General features: G+C 40.0%; 7 non-coding genes across 7 annotated transcripts; all 7 read right to left on the bottom strand.

Annotated features, from left to right (window-relative positions):
- Positions 1-1,488: 1,488 nt before the first annotated feature.
- On the bottom strand, positions 1,489-1,704 carry LOC147730124 (small nucleolar RNA U3). Its single transcript, XR_015309062.1, has one exon. It is a non-coding gene; the product is annotated as a small nucleolar RNA U3 (small nucleolar RNA).
- A 2,619-nt stretch (positions 1,705-4,323) lies between these two features.
- LOC147730123 (small nucleolar RNA U3) lies at positions 4,324-4,539 on the bottom strand. The gene has a single exon (XR_015308767.1). It is a non-coding gene; the product is annotated as a small nucleolar RNA U3 (small nucleolar RNA).
- A 2,593-nt stretch (positions 4,540-7,132) lies between these two features.
- On the bottom strand, positions 7,133-7,349 carry LOC147730122 (small nucleolar RNA U3). Its single transcript, XR_015309073.1, has one exon. It is a non-coding gene; the product is annotated as a small nucleolar RNA U3 (small nucleolar RNA).
- A 2,619-nt stretch (positions 7,350-9,968) lies between these two features.
- On the bottom strand, positions 9,969-10,184 carry LOC147730121 (small nucleolar RNA U3). The gene has a single exon (XR_015309158.1). It is a non-coding gene; the product is annotated as a small nucleolar RNA U3 (small nucleolar RNA).
- A 2,618-nt stretch (positions 10,185-12,802) lies between these two features.
- Positions 12,803-13,018, bottom strand: LOC147730120 (small nucleolar RNA U3). Its single transcript, XR_015309123.1, has one exon. It is a non-coding gene; the product is annotated as a small nucleolar RNA U3 (small nucleolar RNA).
- Positions 13,019-15,637: 2,619 nt separating this feature from the next.
- On the bottom strand, positions 15,638-15,853 carry LOC147730119 (small nucleolar RNA U3). Its single transcript, XR_015309061.1, has one exon. It is a non-coding gene; the product is annotated as a small nucleolar RNA U3 (small nucleolar RNA).
- A 2,619-nt stretch (positions 15,854-18,472) lies between these two features.
- Positions 18,473-18,688, bottom strand: LOC147730118 (small nucleolar RNA U3). Its single transcript, XR_015308766.1, has one exon. It is a non-coding gene; the product is annotated as a small nucleolar RNA U3 (small nucleolar RNA).
- Between the last annotated feature and the right edge of the window lie 2,182 nt (positions 18,689-20,870).

Raw genomic sequence — 20,870 nt, 5'->3', positions numbered from 1 at the left:
ATATCACAACAGCATTTTTTCTGTCACCTGGCTAAGCTCTCAGCAGATCAGTGATAGATAATTAAAACCTGCCGCTGCAGTCTTTAGTTAGAGAACTAAACTTTAATTCAGCATGATAGACTAAAGTTGAAGGCTAGGGACAAACAGAGGAAAGGGGACCGTTCCTGGTCGCCATTGCCTCTTGCGGCAGGCTAAAAGGCTATCACAGTAAGGTCTTAACTGTGTAAGTTTTACGTAAAAAGAGGCCATGGCTGGAAAACCAGTCGGGCAATGCCCCAGACTCTTGCATAACCAAGAAGAACAGTCTATGGGTATTCACCTGGCCTGTCACCACACCGTGAACTTCCACAATTTACGGTCTGGCGCCAGCCCACCTAGGTCTTTTCCTAGGCGTCGCAGCACGGTGGAAATCCAAAATGGTGGCAGTCGGGGCTCGAACCATTAGAAGTTTCAAGGCACAGGGTTTATCCTACTATTTACAAACGGCTGATATTTCGATTCTCTACATGAGGGTCTAATCTTCCAGTGTTCGAATATAGCATAATGGAACGCTAAAGGGGGCTACAATGGTCCTTAAATACCCTCTGTTTGAGTTCTTGACTCAAGTTAAAGCTGAGCTTCTATATCGAGAGGATAGGGCATTTAATCAATGTGATACCCGAGGTAGAAAGTCTATTCTGATATCACAACATTCCAGTCTATGAATTAAGAATATTCTGAGTTAAAGCAGGAGAACCAAGAAAATGGTACTTGCTGGAGCATGTGGCTCGTTTTGACCATTATTTTTTATTGTTGCAACTCCATTCTCCCCAATGGATCCTTCAAATTCCAAAGTTCGAATACATTAAGCCCTTGATGTAGTAGGGGCTGTACGGGGGCTAGTTGGGAGCTGCAAGTTTTTGTGCTGAGCACACTAGATTTCATAATGATAAGTAAACATACACAGTCCTTTACTTCTGCTTTGCACTCCACAAATTCCTGTGAAAACTTTAGCAAATACCAAAGGAGGAGTTTTTTATCCTCAGCAGTCTAAGATCCACCGCAGCCTTGTAAGTTGTATAACCTGTGGCCAGGGTGATACGCTTCCTCTTAGTCTAAAAGGCTTAACTAGCATTAGGAGGTTTCTTTAAACAGTCGAATTGAAAGAGTGTTAAATCGTTGAGTAGCAGTAGTTGCCTTGCAGCAGCCTAGGCTCTACAAATAGCTCATACGCACAGTCCGTTTAAAAAGTACTCTTCACTCCCCACTTTCTAAAAGACAAACCTTTTTTTATAAATAACATACCAAAATACCAACTGACGGTGAGAAGTGCTTTTCAAAGATAAGCTCTTGCAAAAACAACAAGTCCAAAAAAGCTCAACAGCTTCTACTAAGTATTCATGAACTCAACAGCTAAATAAAAATAAACCAAAGTGCACACTATAAAAATAACAAACTAAGCAAGAAATTAAGAACGGATAGACTTCCTTACACCCTATAAAGTAGCTAACCACTCAGATTGTGTACTCTTTCTCCAATCCTCTTGATAGGAATAAGAACGATCATCAATAGCAAACAGCAGTTACATAAATGCAACACTGTTCACTCACTTCACGCTCAGAAGAGAACACTTCAATTCTTCATCGTGGTTAGCGAAGACCAAACACTTTCAATCACATTTCCTCAGTTAAACACTATAGAAATGATCCCTGAAAGTATAGTCTTAATAAAACTGTTTATCGCTCACACAGACAGAAAGGGGGGAAACCCTCCTTACTTACAGTAAGACACGGTTCGGCATCATCAACTGAAATAAAAACATATAAATATACACATATCTGTTACTCCACGAAATAACATTCTACCGATACACACGCATATGCATTTATTTACATTAAAACATACTTAATAGATCCTGGTGACACTGCTTTAAAATTTGCATATTTTAAATCAGCAACCAATTAAATTCAACCTGACTCTTCCTGACCCAACGCTGTACCAGAGGGAAAGCTGGAAAATTCTTCAAAAAACTGTGGTTTCCACAATATCATAGAGATGATTTTTAATGGGAATATTTGGTCTAGATTAGTAACAGTCAATCAGCCAAAAGAGTGACACTGATCGCTAGCATATGTGAAGCGACCTGCTAAGCTTGCAAGTGTGGAAACAAAAGTTGTAGCATTACAGCTACCTTGACATTTTGAACAGTTGCCCCACAGATCAAATGTAGGTCAACATCTTTGATCGGTTACCCCAAAAAAACGAACTGTTCCCCAGTTCACATATAAGACTCTAAGCCGAGGATGGCCTTCGGCGATGGTCCAAACTTTGTGAAAACCTGCTTTCAGCAACTACAGGAGATAACGGAACCTATCGCTTTCAGTAGCGCCCTGAATTCCTGGTTATCTAGGAAAGCGTTCACATGAACAACAACTTGTCCTACCACCCAGCTTGAATTTATGCGGGTTTTTAAAGCTACTAGACGTTTAGCCTCTCGGAACTACAGAAGTATCCAAAATATAGTTTATGTTTTTTTGTGCAAAATACTTTTTACACTGGGAAGTGAATACTTGCCGGAAACGTTTGGTACCTAATATTCATCAGAACCCGGAATTGAACTTTTCAGTGTACACTTCTGTCTTCCAGCATATCCTTAAATGAAGAAAGGAACAGCTGTCAACAGTAGACAGTTGTTTAAAAAAAAAACTCTGCCTGTGACCTTCCTTTTTAGATCAGAACTTATCTGCAACACCTTCGGACCACTTACAATTTCTACTTCAATCTTGATTCTTCATAACATATCGCGAACAAAAAGTTTTATAACTCTATGCTAAGCTGTCCAAGGGTTACAGGAAGATATCACAACAACATTTTTTCTGTCACCTGGCTAAGCTCTCAGCAGATCAGTGATAGATAATTAAAACCTGCCGCTGCAGTCTTTGGTTAGAGAACTAAACTTTAATTCAGCATGATAGACTAAAGTTGAAGGCTAGGGACAAACAGAGGAAAGGGGACCGTTCCTGGTCGCCATTGCCTCTTGCGGCAGGCTAAAAGGCTATCACAGTAAGGTCTTAACTGTGTAAGTTTTACGTAAAAAGAGGCCATGGCTGGAAAACCAGTCGGGCAATGCCCCAGACTCTTGCATAACCAAGAAGAACAGTCTATGGGTATTCACCTGGCCTGTCACCACACCGTGAACTTCCACAATTTACGGTCTGGCGCCAGCCCACCTAGGTCTTTTCCTAGGCGTTGCAGCAGGGTGGAAATCCAAAATGGTGGCAGTCGGGGCTCGAACCATTAGAAGTTTCAAGGCACAGGGTTTATCCTACTATTTACAAACGGCTGATATTTCGATTCTCTACATGAGGGTCTAATCTTCCAGTGTTCGAATATAGCATAATGGAACGCTAAAGGGGGCTACAATGGTCCTTAAATACCCTCTGTTTGAGTTCTTGACTCAAGTTAAAGCTGAGCTTCTATATCGAGAGGATAGGGCATTTAATCAATGTGATACCCGAGGTAGAAAGTCTATTCTGATATCACAACATTCCAGTCTATGAATTAAGAATATTCTGAGTTAAAGCAGGAGAACCAAGAAAATGGTACTTGCTGGAGCAGGTGGCTCGTTTTGACCATAATTTTTTATTGTTGCAACTCCATTCTCCCCAATGGATCCTTCAAATTCCAAAGTTCGAATACATTAAGCCCTTGATGTAGTAGGGGCTGTACGGGGGCTAGTTGGGAGCTGCAAGTTTTTGTGCTGAGCACACCAGATTTCATAATGATAAGTAAACATACACAGTCCTTTACTTCTGCTTTGCACTCCACAAATTCCTGTGAAAACTTTAGCAAATACCAAAGGAGGAGTTTTTTATCCTCAGCAGTCTAAGATCCACCGCAGCCTTGTAAGTTGTATAACCTGTGACCAGGGTGTTACGCTTCCTCTTAGTCTAAAAAGCTTAACTAGCATTAGGAGGTTCCTTTAAACAGTCGAATTGAAAGAGTGTTAAATCGTTGAGTAGCAGTAGTTGCCTTGCAGCAGCCTAGGCTCTACAAATAGCTCATACGCACAGTCCATTTAAAAAGTACTCTTCACTCCCCAGGTTCTAAAAAACAAACCTTTTTTTATAAATAACATACCAAAATACCAACTGACGGTGAGAAGTGCTTTTCAAAGATAAGCTCTTGCAAAAACCACAAGTCCAAAAAAGCTCAACAGCTTCTACTAAGTATTCATGAACTCAACAGCTAAATAAAAATAAACCAAAGTGCACACTATAAAAATAACAAACTAAGCAAGAAATTAAGAACGGGTAGACTTCCTTACACCCTATAAAGTAGCTAACCACTCAGATTGTGTACTCTTTCTCCAATCCTCTTGAAAGGAATAAGAACGATCATCAATAGCAAACAGCAGCTACATAAATGCAACACTGTTCACTCACTTCACGCTCAGAAGAGAACACTTCAATTCTTCATCGTGGTTAGCGAAGACCAAACACTTTCAATCACATTTCCTCAGTTAAAAACTATAGAAATGACCCCTGAAAATATAGTCTTAATAAAACTGTTTATCGCTCACACAGACAGAAAGGGGGGAAACCCTCCTTACTTACAGTAAGACACGGTTCGGCATCATCAACTGAAATAAAAACATATAAATATAAACATATCTGTTACTCCACGAAATAACATTCTACCGATACACACGCATATGCATTTATTTACATTAAAACATACTTAATAGATCCTGGTGACACTGCTTTAAAATTTGCATATTTTAAATCAGCAACCAATTAAATTCAACCTGACTCTTCCTGACCCAACGCTGTACCAGAGGGAAAGCTGGAAAATTCTTCAAAAAACTGTGGTTTCCACAATATCATAGAGATGATTTTTAATGGGAATATTTGGTCTAGATTAGGAACAGTCAATCAGCCAAAAGAGTGACACTGATCGCTAGCATATGTGAAGCGACCTGCTAAGCTTGCAAGTGTGGAAACAAAAGTTGTAGCATTACAGCTACCTTGACATTTTGAACAGTTGCCCCACAGATCAAATGTAGGTCAACATCTTTGATCGGTTACCCCAAAATAACGAACTGTTCCCCAGTTCACATATAAGACTCTAAGCTGAGGATGGCCTTCGGCGATGGTCCAAACTTTGTGAAAACCTGCTTTCAGCAACTACAGGAGATAACGGAACCTATCGCTTTCAGTAGCGCCCTGAATTCCTGGTTATCTAGGAAAGCGTTCACATGAACAACAACTTGTCCTACCACCCAGCTTGAATTTATGCGGGTTTTTAAAGCTACTAGACGTTTAGCCTCTCGGAACTACAGAAGTATCCAAAATATAGTTTATGTTTTTTTGTGCAAAATACTTTTTACACTGGGAAGTGAATACTTGCCGGAAACGTTTGGTACCTAATATTCATCAGAACCCGGAATTGAACTTTTCAGTGTACACTTCTGTCTTCCAGCATATCCTTAAATGAAGAAAGGAACAGCTGTCAACAGTAGACAGTTGTTTAAAAAAAAACCTCTGCCTGTGACCTTCCTTTTTAGATCAGAACTTATCTGCAACACCTTCGGACCACTTACAATTTCTACTTCAATCTTGATTCTTCATAACATATCGTGACAAAAAGTTTTATAACTCTATGCTAAGCTGTCCAAGGGTTACAGGAAGATATCACAACAGCATTTTTTCTGTCACCTGGCTAAGCTCTCAGCAGATCAGTGATAGATAATTAAAACCTGCCGCTGCAGTCTTTGGTTAGAGAACTAAACTTTAATTCAGCATGATAGACTAAAGTTGAAGGCTAGGGACAAACAGAGGAAAGGCCTTTTAGCCTGCCTCTTGCGGCAGGCTAAAAGGCTATCACAGTAAGGTCTTAACTGTGTAAGTTTTACGTAAAAAGAGGCCATGGCTGGAAAACCAGTCGGGCAATGCCCCAGACTCTTGCATAACCAAGAAGAACAGTCTATGGGTATTCACCTGGCCTGTCACCACACCGTGAACTTCCACAATTTACGGTCTGGCGCCAGCCCACCTAGGTCTTTTCCTAGGCGTCGCAGCACGGTGGAAATCCAAAATGGTGGCAGTCGGGGCTCGAACCATTAGAAGTTTCAAGGCACAGGGTTTATCCTACTATTTACAAACGGCTGATATTTCGATTCTCTACATGAGGGTCTAATCTTCCAGTGTTCGAATATAGCATAATGGAACGCTAAAGGGGGCTACAATGGTCCTTAAATACCCTCTGTTTGAGTTCTTGACTCAAGTTAAAGCTGAGCTTCTATATCGAGAGGATAGGGCATTTAATCAATGTGATACCCGAGGTAGAAAGTCTATTCTGATATCACAACATTCCAGTCTATGAATTAAGAATATTCTGAGTTAAAGCAGGAGAACCAAGAAAATGATACTTGCTGGAGCAGGTGGCTCGTTTTGACCATTATTTTTTATTGTTGCAACTCCATTCTCCCCAATGGATCCTTCAAATTCCAAAGTTCGAATTCATTAAGCCCTTGATGTACTAAGGGCTGTACGGGGGCTAGTTGGGAGCTGCAAGTTTTTGTGCTGAGCACACTAGATTTCATAATGATAAGTAAACATACACAGTCCTTTACTTCTGCTTTCCACTCCACAAATTCCTGTGAAAACTTTAGCAAATACCAAAGGAGGAGTTTTTTATCCTCAGCAGTCTAAGTTCCACCGCAGCCTTGTAAGTTGTATAACCTGTGACCTCTTAGTCTAAAAGGCTTAACTAGCATTAGGAGGTTCCTTTAAACAGTCGAATTGAAAGAGTGTTAAATCGTTGAGTAGCAGTAGTTGCCTTGCAGCAACCTAGGCTCTACAAATAGCTCATACGCACAGTCCATTTAAAAAGTACTTTTCACTCCCCACGTTCTAAAAAACAAACCTTTTTTTTATAAATAACATACCAAAATACCAACTGACGGTGAGAAGTGCTTTTCAAAGATAAGCTCTTGCAAAAACCACAAGTCCAAAAAAGCTCAACAGCTTCTACTAAGTATTCATGAACTCAACAGCTAAATAAAAATAAACCAAAGTGCACACTATAAAAATAACAAACTAAGCAAGAAATTAAGAACGGGTAGTCTTCCTTACACCCTATAAAGTAGCTAACCACTCAGATTGTGTACTCTTTCTCCAATCCTTTTGAAAGGAATAAGAACGATCATCAATAGCAAACAGCAGCTACATAAATGCAACACTGTTCACTCACTTCACGCTCAGAAGAGAACACTTCAATTCTTCATCGTGGTTAGCGAAGACCAAACACTTTCAATCACATTTTCCTCAGTTAAAAACTATAGAAATGATCCCTGAAAGTATAGTCTTAATAAAACTGTTTATCGCTCACACAGACAGAAAGGGGGGAAACCCTCCTTACTTACAGTAAGACACGGTTCGGCATCATCAACTGAAATAAAAACATATAAATATACACATATCTGTTACTCCACGAAATAACATTCTACCGATACACACGCATATGCATTTATTTACATTAAAACATACTTAATAGATCCTGGTGACACTGCTTTAAAATTTGCATATTTTAAATCAGCAACCAATTAAATTCAACCTGACTCTTCCTGACCCAACGCTGTACCAGAGGGAAAGCTGGAAAATTCTTCAAAAAACTGTGGTTTCCACAATATCATAGAGATGATTTTTAATGGGAATATTTGGTCTAGATTAGGAACAGTCAATCAGCCAAAAGAGTGACACTGATCGCTAGCATATGTGAAGCGACCTGCTAAGCTTGCAAGTGTGGAAACAAAAGTTGTAGCATTACAGCTACCTTGACATTTTGAACAGTTGCCCCACAGATCAAATGTAGGTCAACATCTTTGATCGGTTACCCCAAAAAAACGAACTGTTCCCCAGTTCACATATAAGACTCTAAGCTGAGGATGGCCTTCGGCGATGGTCCAAACTTTGTGAAAACCTGCTTTCAGCAACTACAGGAGATAACGGAACCTATCGCTTTCAGTAGCGCCCTGAATTCCTGGTTATCTAGGAAAGCGTTCACATGAACAACAACTTGTCCTACCACCCAGCTTGAATTTATGCGGGTTTTTAAAGCTACTAGACGTTTAGCCTCTCGGAACTACAGAAGTATCCAAAATATAGTTTATGTTTTTTTGTGCAAAATACTTTTTACACTGGGAAGTGAATACTTGCCGGAAACGTTTGGTACCTAATATTCATCAGAACCCGGAATTGAACTTTTCAGTGTACACTTCTGTCTTCCAGCATATCCTTAAATGAAGAAAGGAACAACTGTCAACAGTAGACAGTTGTTTAAAAAAAAACTCTGCCTGTGACCTTCCTTTTTAGATCAGAACTTATCTGCAACACCTTCGGACCACTTACAATTTCTACTTCAATCTTGATTCTTCATAACATATCGCGAACAAAAAGTTTTATAACTCTATGCTAAGCTGTCCAAGGGTTACAGGAAGATATCACAACAGCATTTTTTCTGTCACCTGGCTAAGCTCTCAGCAGATCAGTGATAGATAATTAAAACCTGCCGCTGCAGTCTTTGGTTAGAGAACTAAACTTTAATTCAGCATGATAGACTAAAGTTGAAGGCTAGGGACAAACAGAGGAAAGGGGACCGTTCCTGGTCGCCATTGCCTCTTGCGGCAGGCTAAAAGGCTATCACAGTAAGGTCTTAACTGTGTAAGTTTTACGTAAAAAGAGGCCATGGCTGGAAAACCAGTCGGGCAATGCCCCAGACTCTTGCATAACCAAGAAGAACAGTCTATGGGTATTCACCTGGCCTATCACCACACCGTGAACTTCCACAATTTACGGTCTGGCGCCAGCCCACCTAGGTCTTTTCCTAGGCGTCGCAGCACGGTGGAAATCCAAAATGGTGGCAGTCGGGGCTCGAACCATTAGAAGTTTCAAGGCACAGGGTTTATCCTACTATTTACAAACGGCTGATATTTCGATTCTCTACATGAGGGTCTAATCTTCCAGTGTTCGAATATAGCATAATGGAACGCTAAAGGGGGCTACAATGGTCCTTAAATACCCTCTGTTTGAGTTCTTGACTCAAGTTAAAGCTGAGCTTCTATATCGAGAGGATAGGGCATTTAATCAATGTGATACCCGAGGTAGAAAGTCTATTCTGATATCACAACATTCCAGTCTATGAATTAAGAATATTCTGAGTTAAAGCAGGAGAACCAAGAAAATGGTACTTGCTGGAGCAGGTGGCTCGTTTTGACCATTATTTTTTATTGTTGCAAGTCCATTCTCCCCAATGGATCCTTCAAATTCCAAAGTTCGAATACATTAAGCCCTTGATGTAGTAGGGGCTGTATGGGGGCTAGTTGGGAGCTGCAAGTTTTTGTGCTGAGCACACTAGATTTCATAATGATAAGTAAACATACACAGTCCTTTACTTCTGCTTTGCACTCCACAAATTCCTGTGAAAACTTTAGCAAATACCAAAGGAGGAGTTTTTTATCCTCAGCAGTCTAAGATCCACCGCAGCCTTGTAAGTTGTATAACCTGTGGCCAGGGTGATACGCTTCCTCTTAGTCTAAAAGGCTTAACTAGCATTAGGAGGTTTCTTTAAACAGTCGAATTGAAAGAGTGTTAAATCGTTGAGTAGCAGTAGTTGCCTTGCAGCAGCCTAGGCTCTACAAATAGCTCATACGCACAGTCCGTTTAAAAAGTACTCTTCACTCCCAAAATTTCTAAAAAACAAACCTTTTTTTATAAATAACATACCAAAATACCAACTGACGGTGAGAAGTGCTTTTCAAAGATAAGCTCTTGAAAAAACCACAAGTCCAAAAAAGCTCAACAGCTTCTACTAAGTATTCATGAACTCAACAGCTAAATAAAAATAAACCAAAGTGCACACTATAAAAATAACAAACTAAGCAAGAAATTAAGAACGGATAGACTTCCTTACACCCTATAAAGTAGCTAACCACTCAGATTGTGTACTCTTTCTCCAATCCTCTTGAAAGGAATAAGAACGATCATCAATAGCAAACAGCAGCTACATAAATGCAACACTGTTCACTCACTTCACGCTCAGAAGAGAACACTTCAATTCTTCATCGTGGTTAGCGAAGACCAAACACTTTCAATCACATTTCCTCAGTTAAAAACTATTGAAATGATCCCTGAAAGTATAGTCTTAATAAAACTGTTTATCGCTCACACAGACAGAAAGGGGGGAACCCTCCTTACTTACAGTAAGACACGGTTCGGCATCATCAACTGAAATAAAAACATATAAATATACACATATCTGTTACTCCACGAAATAACATTCTACCGATACACACGCATATGCATTTATTTACATTAAAACATACTTAATAGATCCTGGTGACACTGCTTTAAAATTTGCATATTTTAAATCAGCAACCAATTAAATTCAACCTGACTCTTCCTGACCCAACGCTGTACCAGAGGGAAAGCTGGAAAATTCTTCAAAAAACTGTGGTTTCCACAATATCATAGAGATGATTTTTAATGGGAATATTTGGTCTAGATTAGGAACAGTCAATCAGCCAAAAGAGTGACACTGATCGCTAGCATATGTGAAGCGACCTGCTAAGCTTGCAAGTGTGGAAACAAAAGTTGTAGCATTACAGCTACCTTGACATTTTGAACAGTTGCCCCACAGATCAAATGTAGGTCAACATCTTTTATCGGTTACCCCAAAAAAACGAACTGTTCCCCAGTTCACATATAAGACTCTAAGCTGAGGATGGCCTTCGGCGATGGTCCAAACTTTGTGAAAACCTGCTTTCAGCAACTACAGGAGATAACGGAACCTATCGCTTTCAGTAGCGCCCTGAATTCCTGGTTATCTAGGAAAGCGTTCACATGAACAACAACTTGTCCTACCACCCAGCTTGAATTTATGCGGGTTTTTAAATCTACTAGACGTTTAGCCTCTCTGAACTACAGAAGTATCCAAAATATAGTTTATGTTTTTTTGTGCAAAATACTTTTTACACTGGGAAGTGAATACTTGCCGGAAACGTTTGGTACCTAATATTCATCAGAACCCGGAATTGAACTTTTCAGTGTACACTTCTGTCTTCCAGCATATCCTTAAATGAAGAAAGGAACAACTGTCAACAGTAGACAGTTGTTTAAAAAAAAACTCTGCCTGTGACCTTCCTTTTTAGATCAGAACTTATCTGCAACACCTTCGGACCACTTACAATTTCTACTTCAATCTTGATTCTTCATAACATATCGCGAACAAAAAGTTTTATAACTCTATGCTAAGCTGTCCAAGGGTTACAGGAAGATATCACAACAGCATTTTTTCTGTCACCTGGCTAAGCTCTCAGCAGATCAGTGATAGATAATTAAAACCTGCCGCTGCAGTCTTTGGTTAGAGAACTAAACTTTAATTCAGCATGATAGACTAAAGTTGAAGGCTAGGGACAAACAGAGGAAAGGGGACCGTTCCTGGTCGCCATTGCCTCTTGCGGCAGGCTAAAAGGCTATCACAATAAGGTCTTAACTGTGTAAGTTTTACGTAAAAAGAGGCCATGGCTGGAAAACCAGTCAGGCAATGCCCCAGACTCTTGCATAACCAAGAAGAACAGTCTATGGGTATTCACCTGGCCTGTCACCACACCGTGAACTTCCACAATTTACGGTCTGGCGCCAGCCCACCTAGCTCTTTTCCTAGGCGTCGCAGCACGGTGGAAATCCAAAATGGTGGCAGTCGGGGCTCGAACCATTAGAAGTTTCAAGGCACAGGGTTTATCCTACTATTTACAAACGGCTGATATTTCGATTCTCTACATGAGGGTCTAATCTTCCAGTGTTCGAATATAGCATAATGGAACGCTAAAGGGGGCTACAATGGTCCTTAAATACCCTCTGTTTGAGTTCTTGACTCAAGTTAAAGCTGAGCTTCTATATCGAGAGGATAGGGCATTTAATCAATGTGATACCCGAGGTAGAAAGTCTATTCTGATATCACAACATTCCAGTCTATGAATTAAGAATATTCTGAGTTAAAGCAGGAGAACCAAGAAAATGGTACTTGCTGGAGCAGGTGGCTCGTTTTGACCATTATTTTTTTATTGTTGCAACTCCATTCTCCCCAATGGATCCTTCAAATTCCAAAGTTCGAATACATTAAGCCCTTGATGTAGTAGGGGCTGTACGGGGGCTAGTTGGGAGCTGCAAGTTTTTGTGCTGAGCACACTAGATTTCATAATGATAAGTAAACATACACAGTCCTTTACTTCTGCTTTGCACTCCACAAATTCCTGTGAAAACTTTAGCAAATACCAAAGGAGGATTTTTTTATCCTCAGCAGTCTAAGATCCACCGCAGCCTTGTAAGTTGTATAACCTGTGGCCAGGGTGATACGCTTCCTCTTAGTCTAAAAGGCTTAACTAGCATTAGGAGGTTTCTTTAAACAGTCGAATTGAAAGAGTGTTAAATCGTTGAGTAGCAGTAGTTGCCTTGCAGCAGCCTAGGCTCTACAAATAGCTCATACGCACAGTCCGTTTAAAAAGTACTCTTCACGCCCCACTTTCTAAAAGACAAACCTTTTTTTATAAATAACATACCAAAATACCAACTGACGGTGAGAAGTGCTTTTCAAAGATAAGCTCTTGCAAAAACCACAAGTCCAAAAAAGCTCAACAGCTTCTACTAAGTATTCATGAACTCAACAGCTAAATAAAAATAAACCAAAGTGCACACTATAAAAATAACAAACTAAGCAAGAAATTAAGAACGGATAGACTTCCTTACACCCTATAAAGTAGCTAACCACTCAGATTGTGTACTCTTTCTCCAATCCTCTTGAAAGGAATAAGAACGATCATCAATAGCAAACAGCAGTTACATAAATGCAACACTGTTCACTCACTTCAAGCTCAGAAGAGAACACTTCAATTCTTCATCGTGGTTAGCGAAGACCAAACACTTTCAATCACATTTCCTCAGTTAAAAACTATAGAAATGATCCCTGAAAGTATAGTCTTAATAAAACTGTTTATCGCTCACACAGACAGAAAGGGGGGAAACCCTCCTTACTTACAGTAAGACACGGTTCGGCATCATCAACTGAAATAAAAACATATAAATATACACATATCTGTTACTCCACGAAATAACATTCTACCGATACACACGCATATGCATTTATTTACATTAAAACATACTTAATAGATCCTGGTGACACTGCTTTAAAATTTGCATATTTTAAATCAGCAACCAATTAAATTCAACCTGACTCTTCCTGACCCAACGCTGTACCAGAGGGAAAGCTGGAAAATTCTTCAAAAAATTGTGGTTTCCACAATATCATAGAGATGATTTTTAATGGGAATATTTGGTCTAGATTAGGAACAGTCAATCAGCCAAAAGAGTGACACTGATCGCTAGCATATGTGAAGCGACCTGCTAAGCTTGCAAGTGTGGAAACAAAAGTTGTAGCATTACAGCTACCTTGACATTTTGAACAGTTGCCCCACAGATCAAATGTAGGTCAACATCTTTGATCGGTTACCCCAAAAAAACGAACTGTTCCCCAGTTCACATATAAGACTCTAAGCTGAGGATGGCCTTTGGCGATGGTCCAAACTTTGTGAAAACCTGCTTTCAGCAACTACAGGAGATAACGGAACCTATCGCTTTCAGTAGCGCCCTGAATTCCTGGTTATCTAGGAAAGCGTTCACATGAACAACAACTTGTCCTACCACCCAGCTTGAATTTATGCGGGTTTTTAAAGCTACTAGACGTTTAGCCTCTCGGAACTACAGAAGTATCCAAAATATAGTTTATGTTTTTTTGTGCAAAATACTTTTTACACTGGGAAGTGAATACTTGCCGGAAACGTTTGGTACCTAATATTCATCAGAACCCGGAATTGAACTTTTCAGTGTACACTTCTGTCTTCCAGCATATCCTTAAATGAAGAAAGGAACAGCTGTCAACAGTAGACAGTTGTTTAAAAAAAAAACTCTGCCTGTGACCTTCCTTTTTAGATCAGAACTTATCTGCAACACCTTCGGACCACTTACAATTTCTACTTCAATCTTGATTCTTCATAACATATCGCGAACAAAAAGTTTTATAACTCTATGCTAAGCTGTCCAAGGGTTACAGGAAGATATCACAACAGCATTTTTTCTGTCACCTGGCTAAGCTCTCAGCAGATCAGTGATAGATAATTAAAACCTGCCGCTGCAGTCTTTAGTTAGAGAACTAAACTTTAATTCAGCATGATAGACTAAAGTTGAAGGCTAGGGACAAACAGAGGAAAGGGGACCGTTCCTGGTCGCCATTGCCTCTTGCGGCAGGCTAAAAGGCTATCACAGTAAGGTCTTAACTGTGTAAGTTTTACGTAAAAAGAGGCCATGGCTGGAAAACCAGTCGGGCAATGCCCCAGACTCTTGCATAACCAAGAAGAACAGTCTATGGGTATTCACCTGGCCTGTCACCACACCGTGAACTTCCACAATTTACGGTCTGGCGCCAGCCCACCTAGGTCTTTTCCTAGGCGTCGCAGCACGGTGGAAATCCAAAATGGTGGCAGTCGGGGCTCGAACCATTAGAAGTTTCAAGGCACAGGGTTTATCCTACTATTTACAAACGGCTGATATTTCGATTCTCTACATGAGGGTCTAATCTTCCAGTGTTCGAATATAGCATAATGGAACGCTAAAGGGGGCTACAATGGTCCTTAAATACCCTCTGTTTGAGTTCTTGACTCAAGTTAAAGCTGAGCTTCTATATCGAGAGGATAGGGCATTTAATCAATGTGATACCCGAGGTAGAAAGTCTATTCTGATATCACAACATTCCAGTCTATGAATTAAGAATATTCTGAGTTAAAGCAGGAGAACCAAGAAAATGGTACTTGCTGGAGCATGTGGCTCGTTTTGACCATTATTTTTTATTGTTGCAACTCCATTCTCCCCAATGGATCCTTCAAATTCCAAAGTTCGAATACATTAAGCCCTTGATGTAGTAGGGGCTGTACGGGGGCTAGTTGGGAGCTGCAAGTTTTTGTGCTGAGCACACTAGATTTCATAATGATAAGTAAACATACACAGTCCTTTACTTCTGCTTTGCACTCCACAAATTCCTGTGAAAACTTTAGCAAATACCAAAGGAGGAGTTTTTTATCCTCAGCAGTCTAAGATCCACCGCAGCCTTGTAAGTTGTATAACCTGTGGCCAGGGTGATACGCTTCCTCTTAGTCTAAAAGGCTTAACTAGCATTAGGAGGTTTCTTTAAACAGTCGAATTGAAAGAGTGTTAAATCGTTGAGTAGCAGTAGTTGCCTTGCAGCAGCCTAGGCTCTACAAATAGCTCATACGCACAGTCCGTTTAAAAAGTACTCTTCACTCCCCACTTTCTAAAAGACAAACCTTTTTTTATAAATAACATACCAAAATACCAACTGACGGTGAGAAGTGCTTTTCAAAGATAAGCTCTTGCAAAAACAACAAGTCCAAAAAAGCTCAACAGCTTCTACTAAGTATTCATGAACTCAACAGCTAAATAAAAATAAACCAAAGTGCACACTATAAAAATAACAAACTAAGCAAGAAATTAAGAACGGATAGACTTCCTTACACCCTATAAAGTAGCTAACCACTCAGATTGTGTACTCTTTCTCCAATCCTCTTGATAGGAATAAGAACGATCATCAATAGCAAACAGCAGTTACATAAATGCAACACTGTTCACTCACTTCACGCTCAGAAGAGAACACTTCAATTCTTCATCGTGGTTAGCGAAGACCAAACACTTTCAATCACATTTCCTCAGTTAAACACTATAGAAATGATCCCTGAAAGTATAGTCTTAATAAAACTGTTTATCGCTCACACAGACAGAAAGGGGGGAAACCCTCCTTACTTACAGTAAGACACGGTTCGGCATCATCAACTGAAATAAAAACATATAAATATACACATATCTGTTACTCCACGAAATAACATTCTACCGATACACACGCATATGCATTTATTTACATTAAAACATACTTAATAGATCCTGGTGACACTGCTTTAAAATTTGCATATTTTAAATCAGCAACCAATTAAATTCAACCTGACTCTTCCTGACCCAACGCTGTACCAGAGGGAAAGCTGGAAAATTCTTCAAAAAACTGTGGTTTCCACAATATCATAGAGATGATTTTTAATGGGAATATTTGGTCTAGATTAGTAACAGTCAATCAGCCAAAAGAGTGACACTGATCGCTAGCATATGTGAAGCGACCTGCTAAGCTTGCAAGTGTGGAAACAAAAGTTGTAGCATTACAGCTACCTTGACATTTTGAACAGTTGCCCCACAGATCAAATGTAGGTCAACATCTTTGATCGGTTACCCCAAAAAAACGAACTGTTCCCCAGTTCACATATAAGACTCTAAGCCGAGGATGGCCTTCGGCGATGGTCCAAACTTTGTGAAAACCTGCTTTCAGCAACTACAGGAGATAACGGAACCTATCGCTTTCAGTAGCGCCCTGAATTCCTGGTTATCTAGGAAAGCGTTCACATGAACAACAACTTGTCCTACCACCCAGCTTGAATTTATGCGGGTTTTTAAAGCTACTAGACGTTTAGCCTCTCGGAACTACAGAAGTATCCAAAATATAGTTTATGTTTTTTTGTGCAAAATACTTTTTACACTGGGAAGTGAATACTTGCCGGAAACGTTTGGTACCTAATATTCATCAGAACCCGGAATTGAACTTTTCAGTGTACACTTCTGTCTTCCAGCATATCCTTAAATGAAGAAAGGAACAGCTGTCAACAGTAGACAGTTGTTTAAAAAAAAAACTCTGCCTGTGACCTTCCTTTTTAGATCAGAACTTATCTGCAACACCTTCGGACCACTTACAATTTCTACTTCAATCTTGATTCTTCATAACATATCGCGAACAAAAAGTTTTATAACTCTATGCTAAGCTGTCCAAGGGTTACAGGAAGATATCACAACAACATTTTTTCTGTCACCTGGCTAAGCTCTCAGCAGATCAGTGATAGATAATTAAAACCTGCCGCTGCAGTCTTTGGTTAGAGAACTAAACTTTAATTCAGCATGATAGACTAAAGTTGAAGGCTAGGGACAAACAGAGGAAAGGGGACCGTTCCTGGTCGCCATTGCCTCTTGCGGCAGGCTAAAAGGCTATCACAGTAAGGTCTTAACTGTGTAAGTTTTACGTAAAAAGAGGCCATGGCTGGAAAACCAGTCGGGCAATGCCCCAGACTCTTGCATAACCAAGAAGAACAGTCTATGGGTATTCACCTGGCCTGTCACCACACCGTGAACTTCCACAATTTACGGTCTGGCGCCAGCCCACCTAGGTCTTTTCCTAGGCGTTGCAGCAGGGTGGAAATCCAAAATGGTGGCAGTCGGGGCTCGAACCATTAGAAGTTTCAAGGCACAGGGTTTATCCTACTATTTACAAACGGCTGATATTTCGATTCTCTACATGAGGGTCTAATCTTCCAGTGTTCGAATATAGCATAATGGAACGCTAAAGGGGGCTACAATGGTCCTTAAATACCCTCTGTTTGAGTTCTTGACTCAAGTTAAAGCTGAGCTTCTATATCGAGAGGATAGGGCATTTAATCAATGTGATACCCGAGGTAGAAAGTCTATTCTGATATCACAACATTCCAGTCTATGAATTAAGAATATTCTGAGTTAAAGCAGGAGAACCAAGAAAATGGTACTTGCTGGAGCAGGTGGCTCGTTTTGACCATAATTTTTTATTGTTGCAACTCCATTCTCCCCAATGGATCCTTCAAATTCCAAAGTTCGAATACATTAAGCCCTTGATGTAGTAGGGGCTGTACGGGGGCTAGTTGGGAGCTGCAAGTTTTTGTGCTGAGCACACCAGATTTCATAATGATAAGTAAACATACACAGTCCTTTACTTCTGCTTTGCACTCCACAAATTCCTGTGAAAACTTTAGCAAATACCAAAGGAGGAGTTTTTTATCCTCAGCAGTCTAAGATCCACCGCAGCCTTGTAAGTTGTATAACCTGTGACCAGGGTGTTACGCTTCCTCTTAGTCTAAAAAGCTTAACTAGCATTAGGAGGTTCCTTTAAACAGTCGAATTGAAAGAGTGTTAAATCGTTGAGTAGCAGTAGTTGCCTTGCAGCAGCCTAGGCTCTACAAATAGCTCATACGCACAGTCCATTTAAAAAGTACTCTTCACTCCCCAGGTTCTAAAAAACAAACCTTTTTTTATAAATAACATACCAAAATACCAACTGACGGTGAGAAGTGCTTTTCAAAGATAAGCTCTTGCAAAAACCACAAGTCCAAAAAAGCTCAACAGCTTCTACTAAGTATTCATGAACTCAACAGCTAAATAAAAATAAACCAAAGTGCACACTATAAAAATAACAAACTAAGCAAGAAATTAAGAACGGGTAGACTTCCTTACACCCTATAAAGTAGCTAACCACTCAGATTGTGTACTCTTTCTCCAATCCTCTTGAAAGGAATAAGAACGATCATCAATAGCAAACAGCAGCTACATAAATGCAACACTGTTCACTCACTTCACGCTCAGAAGAGAACACTTCAATTCTTCATCGTGGTTAGCGAAGACCAAACACTTTCAATCACATTTCCTCAGTTAAAAACTATAGAAATGACCCCTGAAAATATAGTCTTAATAAAACTGTTTATCGCTCACACAGACAGAAAGGGGGGAAACCCTCCTTACTTACAGTAAGACACGGTTCGGCATCATCAACTGAAATAAAAACATATAAATATAAACATATCTGTTACTCCACGAAATAACATTCTACCGATACACACGCATATGCATTTATTTACATTAAAACATACTTAATAGATCCTGGTGACACTGCTTTAAAATTTGCATATTTTAAATCAGCAACCAATTAAATTCAACCTGACTCTTCCTGACCCAACGCTGTACCAGAGGGAAAGCTGGAAAATTCTTCAAAAAACTGTGGTTTCCACAATATCATAGAGATGATTTTTAATGGGAATATTTGGTCTAGATTAGGAACAGTCAATCAGCCAAAAGAGTGACACTGATCGCTAGCATATGTGAAGCGACCTGCTAAGCTTGCAAGTGTGGAAACAAAAGTTGTAGCATTACAGCTACCTTGACATTTTGAACAGTTGCCCCACAGATCAAATGTAGGTCAACATCTTTGATCGGTTACCCCAAAATAACGAACTGTTCCCCAGTTCACATATAAGACTCTAAGCTGAGGATGGCCTTCGGCGATGGTCCAAACTTTGTGAAAACCTGCTTTCAGCAACTACAGGAGATAACGGAACCTATCGCTTTCAGTAGCGCCCTGAATTCCTGGTTATCTAGGAAAGCGTTCACATGAACAACAACTTGTCCTACCACCCAGCTTGAATTTATGCGGGTTTTTAAAGCTACTAGACGTTTAGCCTCTCGGAACTACAGAAGTATCCAAAATATAGTTTATGTTTTTTTGTGCAAAATACTTTTTACACTGGGAAGTGAATACTTGCCGGAAACGTTTGGTACCTAATATTCATCAGAACCCGGAATTGAACTTTTCAGTGTACACTTCTGTCTTCCAGCATATCCTTAAATGAAGAAAGGAACAGCTGTCAACAGTAGACAGTTGTTTAAAAAAAAACCTCTGCCTGTGACCTTCCTTTTTAGATCAGAACTTATCTGCAACACCTTCGGACCACTTACAATTTCTACTTCAATCTTGATTCTTCATAACATATCGTGACAAAAAGTTTTATAACTCTATGCTAAGCTGTCCAAGGGTTACAGGAAGATATCACAACAGCATTTTTTCTGTCACCTGGCTAAGCTCTCAGCAGATCAGTGATAGATAATTAAAACCTGCCGCTGCAGTCTTTGGTTAGAGAACTAAACTTTAATTCAGCATGATAGACTAAAGTTGAAGGCTAGGGACAAACAGAGGAAAGGCCTTTTAGCCTGCCTCTTGCGGCAGGCTAAAAGGCTATCACAGTAAGGTCTTAACTGTGTAAGTTTTACGTAAAAAGAGGCCATGGCTGGAAAACCAGTCGGGCAATGCCCCAGACTCTTGCATAACCAAGAAGAACAGTCTATGGGTATTCACCTGGCCTGTCACCACACCGTGAACTTCCACAATTTACGGTCTGGCGCCAGCCCACCTAGGTCTTTTCCTAGGCGTCGCAGCACGGTGGAAATCCAAAATGGTGGCAGTCGGGGCTCGAACCATTAGAAGTTTCAAGGCACAGGGTTTATCCTACTATTTACAAACGGCTGATATTTCGATTCTCTACATGAGGGTCTAATCTTCCAGTGTTCGAATATAGCATAATGGAACGCTAAAGGGGGCTACAATGGTCCTTAAATACCCTCTGTTTGAGTTCTTGACTCAAGTTAAAGCTGAGCTTCTATATCGAGAGGATAGGGCATTTAATCAATGTGATACCCGAGGTAGAAAGTCTATTCTGATATCACAACATTCCAGTCTATGAATTAAGAATATTCTGAGTTAAAGCAGGAGAACCAAGAAAATGATACTTGCTGGAGCAGGTGGCTCGTTTTGACCATTATTTTTTATTGTTGCAACTCCATTCTCCCCAATGGATCCTTCAAATTCCAAAGTTCGAATTCATTAAGCCCTTGATGTACTAAGGGCTGTACGGGGGCTAGTTGGGAGCTGCAAGTTTTTGTGCTGAGCACACTAGATTTCATAATGATAAGTAAACATACACAGTCCTTTACTTCTGCTTTCCACTCCACAAATTCCTGTGAAAACTTTAGCAAATACCAAAGGAGGAGTTTTTTATCCTCAGCAGTCTAAGATCCACCGCAGCCTTGTAAGTTGTATAA

Source organism: Lissotriton vulgaris, chromosome 2_1, assembly GCF_964263255.1.
Source record: "Lissotriton vulgaris chromosome 2_1, aLisVul1.2, whole genome shotgun sequence".
Classification (NCBI taxonomy): domain Eukaryota; kingdom Metazoa; phylum Chordata; class Amphibia; order Caudata; family Salamandridae; genus Lissotriton; species Lissotriton vulgaris.
Note: the sequence above shows the minus strand (reverse complement) of the source record. Positions and strands in the feature narration are given on the sequence as shown.